Here is a 10542-nt window from a genome sequence, read left to right as displayed (position 1 = left end):
GATTCAATAGTGAATTGTTATCATTACTAATCTGTGATTGTCACAACTGTAAACGTAGATGTTTTGTAGCATAAAGCGGGGGGAGTAATTAATCATACATTCCAGGAACAGAAGACCCTACGACCATCAAGAGAGAAGAAAATGAGCGGAATGTGGGACCCTATCCAGAGAGGTAGCAACACCAGAGATGGTGGCAAAGATGAGGACATCAGAAATAGAGTGGCTGAGGACTCTACACTGAGGGAAAAAGAAAGCCTGTGTGCTGTCGGCCTGTAGGCAGGCTTGCAAATGTGCCCTTGAGTTATTTAAATGATATATTCCTGAGTGCTATTGTGTACATTAAAAAAAAAAAAAAGGGAATAGATGCAAATATTGTTGAATGGTGATGCATGAAAGGCATTGTAATCATTGCAATAATATGAAATACAATGAGTGCAAAACTGATGTTCTCCCATGTAAACTATCACTCAATGCACAATAAAAGCGTTTTTTTAAAAATGGAATTTTTCTATGAACTTTCTGAAGTCCCATCATAACAGCAATTTCAAATGGTTCAGCTTAGTACTATAATGTCTTCCTTTCCTTAAATATACATTTAACTCAAAGTAAAATAATTTTCAAAGAATATAAAGGTGGTCTTTGAATGATGGTCATGTCGTCTCCAAATACAGAAATCAGAAGGTTCTAAATAGCTATAAAAACCAAGCCACACCCAATGCCATAAGCCAATTCCGACGCTGCACCACTGTAGACCAAAGTAGACTGCCTCCATAGTTTCCAAGGTTATAAACCTTTACAGAATCAGACTGCCATATCTTTCTCCCACGGAGCGGCCAGTGGGTTTCAAAGTACTGACCTTTAGGCTAGCAAAAGCCAAGCTGCTATCAAGTTAATTCCGACTCATAGCAACTCAATATACAGGAGCAGAAAACCTCATCTTTCTCTGAAGGAGTGGCTGGCTGGTGGTAGGTCTGGCTGCCAACCTTGAGGTTAACAGTCTAGAGTTTATCCTACAGCACTTAAATAGCTATTGTTCCAACCCACAGCGAACCTGTATGGGGTTTCTGAGGAGCGACTGGTGAGTTTAAACCACCAACTTTGCAGTCCAGTGCATTAATCCGCAACACCAGACACTGCAATTTTACATTTCCCTATTTTCTTTAGTAAATAAGAACCATTTCGTTTTTAAAGAAAGCACAATCTTTAAAACAAAAAGTGCTTTATAAATATTTAATGTATATTTTCTAAATATGTGAGTTGTGAAGATATCCTTTTCAAGATTATCACAAACAAGAATCCATCTGTGATCAAGAAGGGGCTAATTTGCTATTTCCTGAGAATGTATATCATTGTGATGTAAATACAATTATCTTAACAACCATAAATTCTAGATAAAGAATTGGGTTCTTCACAAATGAGAATATAAACACTAACCATAAAGATTTATGTAGAAACAAAAGTTCTAACCTATATAGGAGGCATTAAAAAGTATAATTTTCAAGCGATACTTGATCCTGGTTTAACAAATTACATATGACCTTGAGAAATCTTTAGATTTCCTCATGTACAAAATGTGATAATAGTGACTACCTCATGAAATTAATGAAGCTTGAAAGATATTAACATAAAATATTTCAAATGGCAAACACTAAAACACTTATAAATATCAACTATTATTTACCATGGTTTATAAATGTCAGTCAGCTATTATCATCACCGGAGTCCTGGTGTAGCACTGTAAGATAAGTACTGGACTGCTAAATGCAAGGTTGGAGGTTCAAACCCACCAGCTGCTCCTCAAAAAAAAAAAAAACACTACAGGGTCACAACTCATTGGCACTTGAAAACATTACCATCATTATTTACAGGTGATTCGTCCAGTCTCAAGTTGACAAGTGCTGTGAAAAGAACTCAGAATCACTTGTCAATACCAGAATGGTCTCTTCAAATGCTCTCTATACAAAGAGTCAGCCCATTCATGAAGCAAATTTAAACTCTGTACACATAAATTGCACATTTCTAAATTGTAATATATAATTTTTTAATTTTATTTTTGTTGTTGCTTAGAATCTACATAGAACATACACCAATTCAACAATGTCTACATGCAGAATTTATACTTCAGTGACAGTGATTATATTATACAACCATTCTTATATTCCTTTTCAGAATTGTTCCTCCTGCATTTACATAAACTCAATGTCCTCTAAATTTCTTATTTAATCTTTGGAGTCAATTTCTTTGGAAATTGTCAATTTAACTCCATATATATGTGAGAGAGTGTGTGTGTGTGTGTGTGTGTGTGTGTGTAATACACATGGAGCTCTGGTAGCATAGTGGTTACGAATCAGGCTGCAAACCGCAAGGTAAGCAGTTCGAGCTGCTCCACGGGAAAAAGATGAGGCTTTCTGCTCCCATAAAGATTTACAGCTTCAGAAACCCTGATCAGGGTCTCTATAGGTCAGAACCGACTCGACAGCACTTAACGACAACAACAATATATATATAGTGGGTTAATGCGCCAGACTGCAAAGCAGTTTGAACTGCAAGGTTGGCGGTTCAAGCTCACCAGTGTCTCCTTGGAAACCCTATGTTGTTGCTGTTGCTAAGTGCCATCGAGTCGGAATCCGACTCATAGCGACCCTGTACAGGGTTTCCAAGGAGCAGCAGGTGAGTTAGAACAGCCGGCCTTAACAGCCCACACCGACAGTGCAGTTTACCACATTAACCGGCATCACCACACCAGAAGTCCTATACAGGGTCGCTATGGGTCGGAACCAACTCGACGGCCCTTAACAACAACAACAATAGTTCTTAAAAGCACAATGCTCCGGGACCCTACCCAGAGAAGCAGTGATGCCTGAAATGGAGCCAGAGATGATGATGTGGAGTGATGGAGCAGCTGGAGACTTTAGATCCGGAGAGGGAGAGCGACTGTGTGCTGAAGACCTGAGGAGTACGGAGGAAGGATTGCATGGAGGGGACTGTAACCATGGCAATGAGCCGATATATGATAGAATGAATGTAAAACTAATGTTCTCCCATGTAAACTATCACATAATTCACAATAAAACATTTAAGAAAAAAAAAAAAAAAAGCACAATGCTCAAGGCATATGTATTTTAATGACATGTGCTACCATATTTTAACAAATGCATTAAGGAATTGAGAGGAAGCAACCTTTTGCAAATGTTTCATTATAAAATATTAAAATAACAAAAATCCAAAACAAAAACTTCTCCCAAATCCCTTCAATTGATCATGTTATTTTTGAACCACAAGGTCAGTGATTCAAAAGCACCAGCCGCTCCTTGGAAACCCTATACAGGGTCGCTGTAAGTCGGAACCAACTTGATGGCACTTAAAACAACATTAAAGACAACATTTTACATATTCACTTACACTGTACTATGAGTATTTTTCCATTTTGCTAAGTTTTCCCCCCTTTCACTCCCTTTCCCATACACACCCGTTGTTCAAGGTAATTAAATGTTGTAGCCTGGCACATATCTCACCACTTTTCCAAGTCCATACATAGACAAGCAATACATTGGTATATATATATATTGTTGCTGTTGGCACTATTAAGTATCGTGTCAGTTCCTACTCACAGAAACACTGTATAGACTAAATTTTTGCAGTGGCAGAAAGCCTCATCTTTTTCCTGCAGAGCAACTAGTGAGCTCAAAGCCACTGGCCTTGTGGTTCACAATCCAGTGCTTATCCTACAAAGCCACCACTCTCCCCAGACATATATGAGAAGAGGAGAAAAAGGTCCTTGATTTTTACAAAAATAAAAGAATACTATTTATATGTGGCGCTGTGGACTAATGCATCAGACTGCAAAGTTGTTTGAACTGCAAGGTCGGTGGTTCAAGCTCACCAGTTCACTCCTTGGAAACCCTATACAGGGTCGCTATGGGTCAGAATTGATTCGACGGCACTTAACAATACTTATACATAGGAGTCCTGGTGTAGCACTGTGGGTTAATGGGCTGGACTGCAAATGGTTTGAACTGCAAGGTCAGTTGTTTAAGCTCACCAGTTGCTCCTTGGAAACCCTATACAGGGTCGCAATGGGTCAGAACCAACTCAATGGCACATAACAACAACATATACATGTGGAATCCCGGTGTGGCGTGATACGGTAAGCACTGGACTACTGGCCACAAGGTTGGCAGTTCAAACCCACCAGCTGCTCCTCAGAAACCCTATACAGGATCTCTATGAATTGGAACTGACTCGACAGCACTAACAACTTCTATGTTGCTTTTCCTCTCTCCTTTGAACATACCAAAATATACACCTCAGACTTACTATACAGAAATGCTCAAGTATGAAAACAGATGTAATTTACTAGATTAGTACATGGCACTGCAGGATAATGCACTGGATTGCAAGGTCAGTTTGAACCGAAGGTTAGAGGTTTAAACTCACTAGCGGCTCCTTGGAAACGCTATACAGGATCACAATGAGTCAGAACTGATTGAATGGTACCTAACAAACAAAAACTACATTTACAAAATTAATATTTTAACCATGAATACCAAAAAGACATAGGCAAAATTAGACTTCATGCTCTACAACATATTATAATGTTGCTCTTGCCAACTGTCATAAATAATTCAACTCTTTCCAAATAAGCCTAGCTAGTGAACTTAAAACCCTATACTAATAAAAAATTTTACAGTCTTAAAAAAGGTCATAAATTACATCTCCCAAATTTTCTGTCTTTAAAGTGTATGTGTAGGTAATGTTACCCTTCACGTACAGGGATTAGGACCTGGACTTGGTTCTTTATCACTATTGCAGAGACAACTGATAGTGACCCACTCATACGCACAGCACCCCCTGTTCACATCTGGTATTCTTACAAAGTCTATATTCAGTGAATACAGTCAAATCAACTTTGTCAAACACCTATTATTCTAACTGCATACAAGCAAGAAAATAAGACATTAAGCAGGCCAATACAGAACTTTAAATTGTTAATCCAACAGATTTAAAATAGTCACTCCCCACCTAATCATAATCTAGAATCATCAGAAGATTACAAAATTTGCATCCATAGGAAAGAATTGGGATATAAAAGATTACATGAAAGATTTACAGAAGCTCCAAAATTAAAGTGCATAATTTGGTACTCAAGCCACAGAGCCTCCTGTAACAAGTAAAGTCTACTTACCAAAAACCAACAAAAGTCTTTAGAGTTACAATTATGTAGAAGTGATAGGTGTTGGGTGATCCAGAAAGCAATAAAATGGGCCCTAGCTGTGGGTTAATGTGCTGGACTGTAAAGTCAGTTTGAACAGCAAGGTCGACTATTCAAGCTGACCAGCCGCTCCCTGGAAACCCTATACAGGGTCACTTTGGATCAAAACTGACTTGACAGCACTTAACAACAAACCCTAAAAGAATATACAAGTTAGCAGAAGAACCAGAAATACATTATCCTTGTTAAGTGCTGTTAAGTCAGTTCTGACCCATAGCAAACAGTATAGGGTTTCCAAGAAGTGGCTGGTGGGTTTGAACCAATTAGCAGCCCAATGTGTATCCAACAATACCATACCTAAATGACCATAAATACTCTAAATACTAATGCCTTAACACATAGATCATCAACTAGCATAGCTGCTCAACTTCTTTGTGACTTATTATTATAAAGGTAAAGGACAGTAACCATCACAAATACAATACCATGTCATCAATGCAATTTCAGATTAAATACCTAAACTTATTATCTAGATCTATGTAGCTTAACAGTCCTAAGGCAAAGCATCCAATTATTTCAAGAGAAATAATTGTTACAGTACAGTCCCCACTAATTTGCTTGAAGTACACATACGCAATTTATATGGCGCTTGACACCAAAAAAGTGAATTAAAGCACCTGTACCATTTAGGACAACTCTACTAAACATTCTAACTAAATATCAAAAATAAAATGGATTATGGAGCCTGAAATACACAAAATGTACTCTTCCTCCACAATGAAACTGGTAAAATAATGGGGGAAACCTACAAGAGAGTTATGTGTTATATGTTGTTTAAAAATTGTAGTTTCAACTACTACTGGTGTGGCACCCTCTGAGTATATTACAGAGAAAGAATGTAACTAAAATCTAGCTAAATTTGTTGCCAGAATGCATTGATGGTTTCTAGAACATTCTATAATATTCCACTTAACAGATAAAAGATAACAGCTTTGTTTCAAGTGACTCCCCCCAATAGGATTTCCAAGGAGCAGCTGGTGGGTTTGAACTGTTGACCTTGCAGTTAGCGTTCAGTGCTTATCCTACAGTGCCATACCAGAACAGCATTGTTGTTGCTGTTATTGTTAAGTGATGTCAAGTTAGTTCTGTCTCACAGGGTTTCCAAGGAGTGGGTGATGAGTTTGAACCACTGAACTTGCAGTTCAAACCGACCTTGTAGTCCACTGCATTATCCTACAGTGCCATACCAGGACTCAAGAACAGCATTAGTATCAATCAATTGGATGCAGAGATCCTCCTTGAATGAACGTTACACATTTAAAATAATTTACGTTTTTAACTAGTTGTTGTTGTTAAGTGCCGTAGAGTAGATTATGACCCATAGCGACCCTGTATAGGGTTTCCAAGGAGCAGCTGGTGAGCTTGAACCACCAACCTTGCAGTTCAAACAATTTTGCAGTCTGACTCATTAGCCCACAGCACCACACCAGGACTCCTTTCAACTACTGAACCATGTCATATGCCTTCACTCAAACAAACTGAAGATTTAGTTTAAAACTGACTCAGATTGAAGAATTTAAAATTTCAAAACACCTGCATCCCACATCCCATATTTATACTAAATGAACTATTTAGACATACTACCATACAGTTTAACAACTTGTTCTGTTGTTGCTAAGTGCCGTCAACTCAGTTCTGACTCACAGAGACCCAGTATAGGGTTTCCACAGAGTGGTTAGTGAGGTTGAACCTCCATCCTGTGATTCAAACCAACAGCACCCCACCAGAACTCCTTAACTTGCTCTATCAGTTGTTTTAAGAGTTGTTGTTGTTAAGTGCCGCTGAGTCAGTTCTAACTCACAGCGACCCTGTATAGGGTTTCAAAGGAGCCAGCTGGTGGGTTTGAACTGCCAACGTTATGGTTCACAATCCAATGCTGATCCTACAGTGCCACACCAGGAGAGGGGTCTACAGTTTATGTACCTAAAACTATCCACGTTAAACTTTAATTGCTCAAATATTATATTAAAATGATCGAAGAGTGGACATAGGGTGGACAGGTGGAAGAAAAATAGTGATAAACAAAAATTGTTAAATGCCATCGAGTTGGTTCCGACTCATAGCAACCCTGTATAGGGTCTCCGAGGAGCGACTGGTGAGTTTGAACCAGCAACCTTGTTGTTCAAACCAACCTATGGGTCGAGTGCTTATCCTATAGCACCACACCAGGACTCCAAAACATGAATAGTGGTGGTGGTGTGCCGTGGAGATGGTTCCGACTCATAGCAACCCTACATAGTGTTTCCAATACTACAAATCTTTACGGGAGCAGAAAGCCTCATCTTTCTCCCCCGGTACAGCTAGTAGTTTCAAACTGCTGGGTTAGCAGCCCTAGTCATAACCACTACGCAGTAGTAAAACATCAAGGCTAGAATCTAGGTGATGGATATAATGGATGTTTGTTGTAAAAAAAAAAAAAAAAAAAAGTTTCAACTTGGTTGAGTAGCTGAAAATTTTTGTCTAATCAATTGTGGTGGCAAAAATACCACTTGACACTTCTTAGATTATGCATCATTTAAGTTTATAAAGAAACATCTACCAGGCATCCAACACAGGCACCTTGGTTGGAACAAAACTGGAATCAAATCCCAACTCAGTCTCTTAACTAGCTGTCTGATCTTAACTTTATTACTTAAACTCACTGTATGTTCTCATTAGCAAAATGGGTTATACATAGAGTTAGTGTGAGGTTAAATTATTCACATCAAGCACTTATTAGTACAATATCTAGAACAGAGTTAGCACTCAAAATGTTAGGGGTAATATTATGGAATTGCTGATTTATGCGGAATTAAAAGGGTGTTTTCAATAAAGAATTTTTTTTTCTTTACAAATTTGGCTTAATACTAATTTATTCATTTGGAGACTATTCCTAAAAAGAAGATTCTTAATAAGAAACAGTTTGACATGCTACTGAAGAGAAGTGGGGGGTTGTAAAAGCAAAGACTAAAAAAACATATTGCTCAATTGATCGTATTGTTCTCTATCTGTAAAAACCATTCGGAATTAAATAAAAGTTTCAAAGACAAACTTACAAGGCACTAAACAACTCCGAGGTAGAACTACTTCACCTCCGCAGATTGGTTGGGTACATACTTGTTACGACAAAACTTGTTATACTCTTCCACGTTCTTAATTGCGGATAAAAAGAGGCTAGACTAGAAAGTGACATTTATAGTAGCCAAAACCTTTCTCCTAAATCAGCGCATGCCAACGACCCCACTTCATAGGTACCACCTCCACCTTGGTCTTGATAACGGTTATGAGGGGGAGGGGAAAGAAGGGAGGAAAATGAATTTGCGATGGTGTTACCGGAGAACCCTTCAGGCTATTGCTCAAGAGACCCCTTCCTCGATTTACTCCCACCCCACCCCCTTTACCTAACCTCTCCCAGTTCAACTTCCACAGACTGATTTACTAAAGATGCACTTAAGAATGTGACACCTTCCCTGCCCTGGGCCAGATAACCCACCACGATACAGTCTTGGGGTTTTGTTTTTTTTAAAAAAAAAAAAAAAAAGGCAAACAACAGCCCCCGCCCCTCCCCCCAAACAGCAGCAAATCTTTGTCCCACCTGCCGAACTACCATTCGCCTGCGCGCTCCAGACCCAACGCTGTATCAGACCTGCCAGCAACCTTTCCCCAACAGGGCCTCGGCCACCATGCCACGAGCCTGAGCGTGCCCCATTCCGGGTCCCAGCCCCTGCCCCCGGCCGCGGCCCCCGCCCCGCCCCCCGCCGCCTGAGTTCTGCCTCACCTCACCTACCCTCTTTCGGGGGGCAGACTCCACCTCTCTCTCCGCCATGTTGGGCCCCGTTCTGAACCGATGCGGCTCTCGGTGCGGTGGCGGCGGCACCTCTCAGGCCCCCGGCCCCCGCCCACACTGCAGCCACGGCCGCCTCCAAGCAGCTTCCCCGGCCCTAGCCAGGCCTCGCGCAGAGAGTGGGGAGGAGGCGGATACCGCACGCCGGGACAGAAATCCTGAGCTCCCCAGGGTGCGCGCGTGGGCGGTAAGGCCTGCCCGGGGAAGGGGGGCCGGGACTCGGGGGGTTAATGGCCTCCAAGGGGCCCCGTGGTAGGATTATTTTCTCGCACAGAAATTCCTCCGCCTGCGGGTTCTTAAAGAGATCACCAAACCAGCCCCTTGCGCGCGCCCCTGGTGCGCATGCGCACTTTAAGCCACTCCTTTCTTTCCCACCAAGCCTCCGGTCTTGAGCGTGCGCGGTGAGTGGCCCAGGGTAGGCCAAATCCTGCAAGTCTCTTCTCTGCCAGCAGCTGCTCCCACCACTCAATTATGGCCGCTGCTTTAAAGGCACCATGACGCAATGAAGAAAGAGGAATGAAAGAAATTAGAGAAAGGGCTATCTGGGGAGTTGGATGAAATGTCAATGAGGGGTGCACATCGTTATCTCACACCTGACTACTGAGATACTATCGTAAAGGGATAATGATGGTGAACTAAAGTTCTCAGTAGACCCTTGAACATGAGGGAACCAACTAATGAAGGAGCAAGCTAGTCATCCCAAGAAGACTCAGCTTATCTGCCTTAAAACAGCATGAACTACAAACGCAAAGCAGAGAATCTTAAAGACCAACTCCTATAACCCATCCTCAAAATCAGATCCTTTGTGATTTTGAAGACTGAACTGACAACTGGAGATAATTTCCTCAACAGTAATCTAAAAATTGGGAAGGATGTTAGAAACCATCTACTTAACTTCAAGGCTCCCATTGGAAAAACCTACGTTTTAGCGCCTAGTTGTTGGGATGGAATTACAATACAGATTTAAGCCACAGTTCTGGCATTTCAGTACCCCAAGGCTGTGTTCAAAATCAAAGATAACTTTATTTTTAACTACTATCCCTCAAAGTTTAAAAATGAAAGTTACATGCTATTTCAAGAATATTGTAATTCTCCTCTGAAGATGTGTGATGATTTTGCCAAAGTTGTGAGCCCTTCATTGAAGGAACTTGAAATTTGAATTTAAAGGACCAGTACTATATTTTCTTAGCTGGAACCCAGAATTAGATTTGGGTCTACCTTGCCCTGAAACATAAACTAAGCAAGGTTTGATTCATTCCTCTTTATGTTCATTACAGGCCCTGATGCCTCAGATGGGAAAAGAAAGAAAGAAAGAAATTGCCCTAATGGAGTTCATAATGATAGCTTAGAGGCAATAAGCAGACAAACATTGAAGGATAAGTCAAAAAATGCAGCTACCAGCACTCCAGTTCATACCTGCATGGATTTGTTCCAAATAAAACATCTT

The 10542-nt window shown here is 40.6% G+C and overlaps 1 protein-coding gene across 2 annotated transcripts in view; it reads right to left on the bottom strand.

Moving 5' to 3' along the window:
* The window catches only part of ZMYM4 (zinc finger, MYM-type 4), a 203172-nt gene extending 194071 nt beyond the window's left edge, over nt 1-9101 (bottom strand). For both annotated transcript variants that reach the window (XM_006867520.1, XM_006867521.1), the window contains exon 1: nt 9039-9101. The gene's annotated coding sequence lies outside the window, so the exon portion shown is untranslated. The remainder of the gene's footprint in view (nt 1-9038) is intronic.
* Between the last annotated feature and the right edge of the window lie 1441 nt (nt 9102-10542).

This window comes from Chrysochloris asiatica, unplaced genomic scaffold, assembly GCF_000296735.1.
Source record: "Chrysochloris asiatica unplaced genomic scaffold, ChrAsi1.0 scaffold00106, whole genome shotgun sequence".
Classification (NCBI taxonomy): domain Eukaryota; kingdom Metazoa; phylum Chordata; class Mammalia; order Afrosoricida; family Chrysochloridae; genus Chrysochloris; species Chrysochloris asiatica.
The sequence above is the reverse complement of the archived record's forward strand: the minus strand, read 5'-3'. Positions and strand labels throughout refer to the sequence as shown.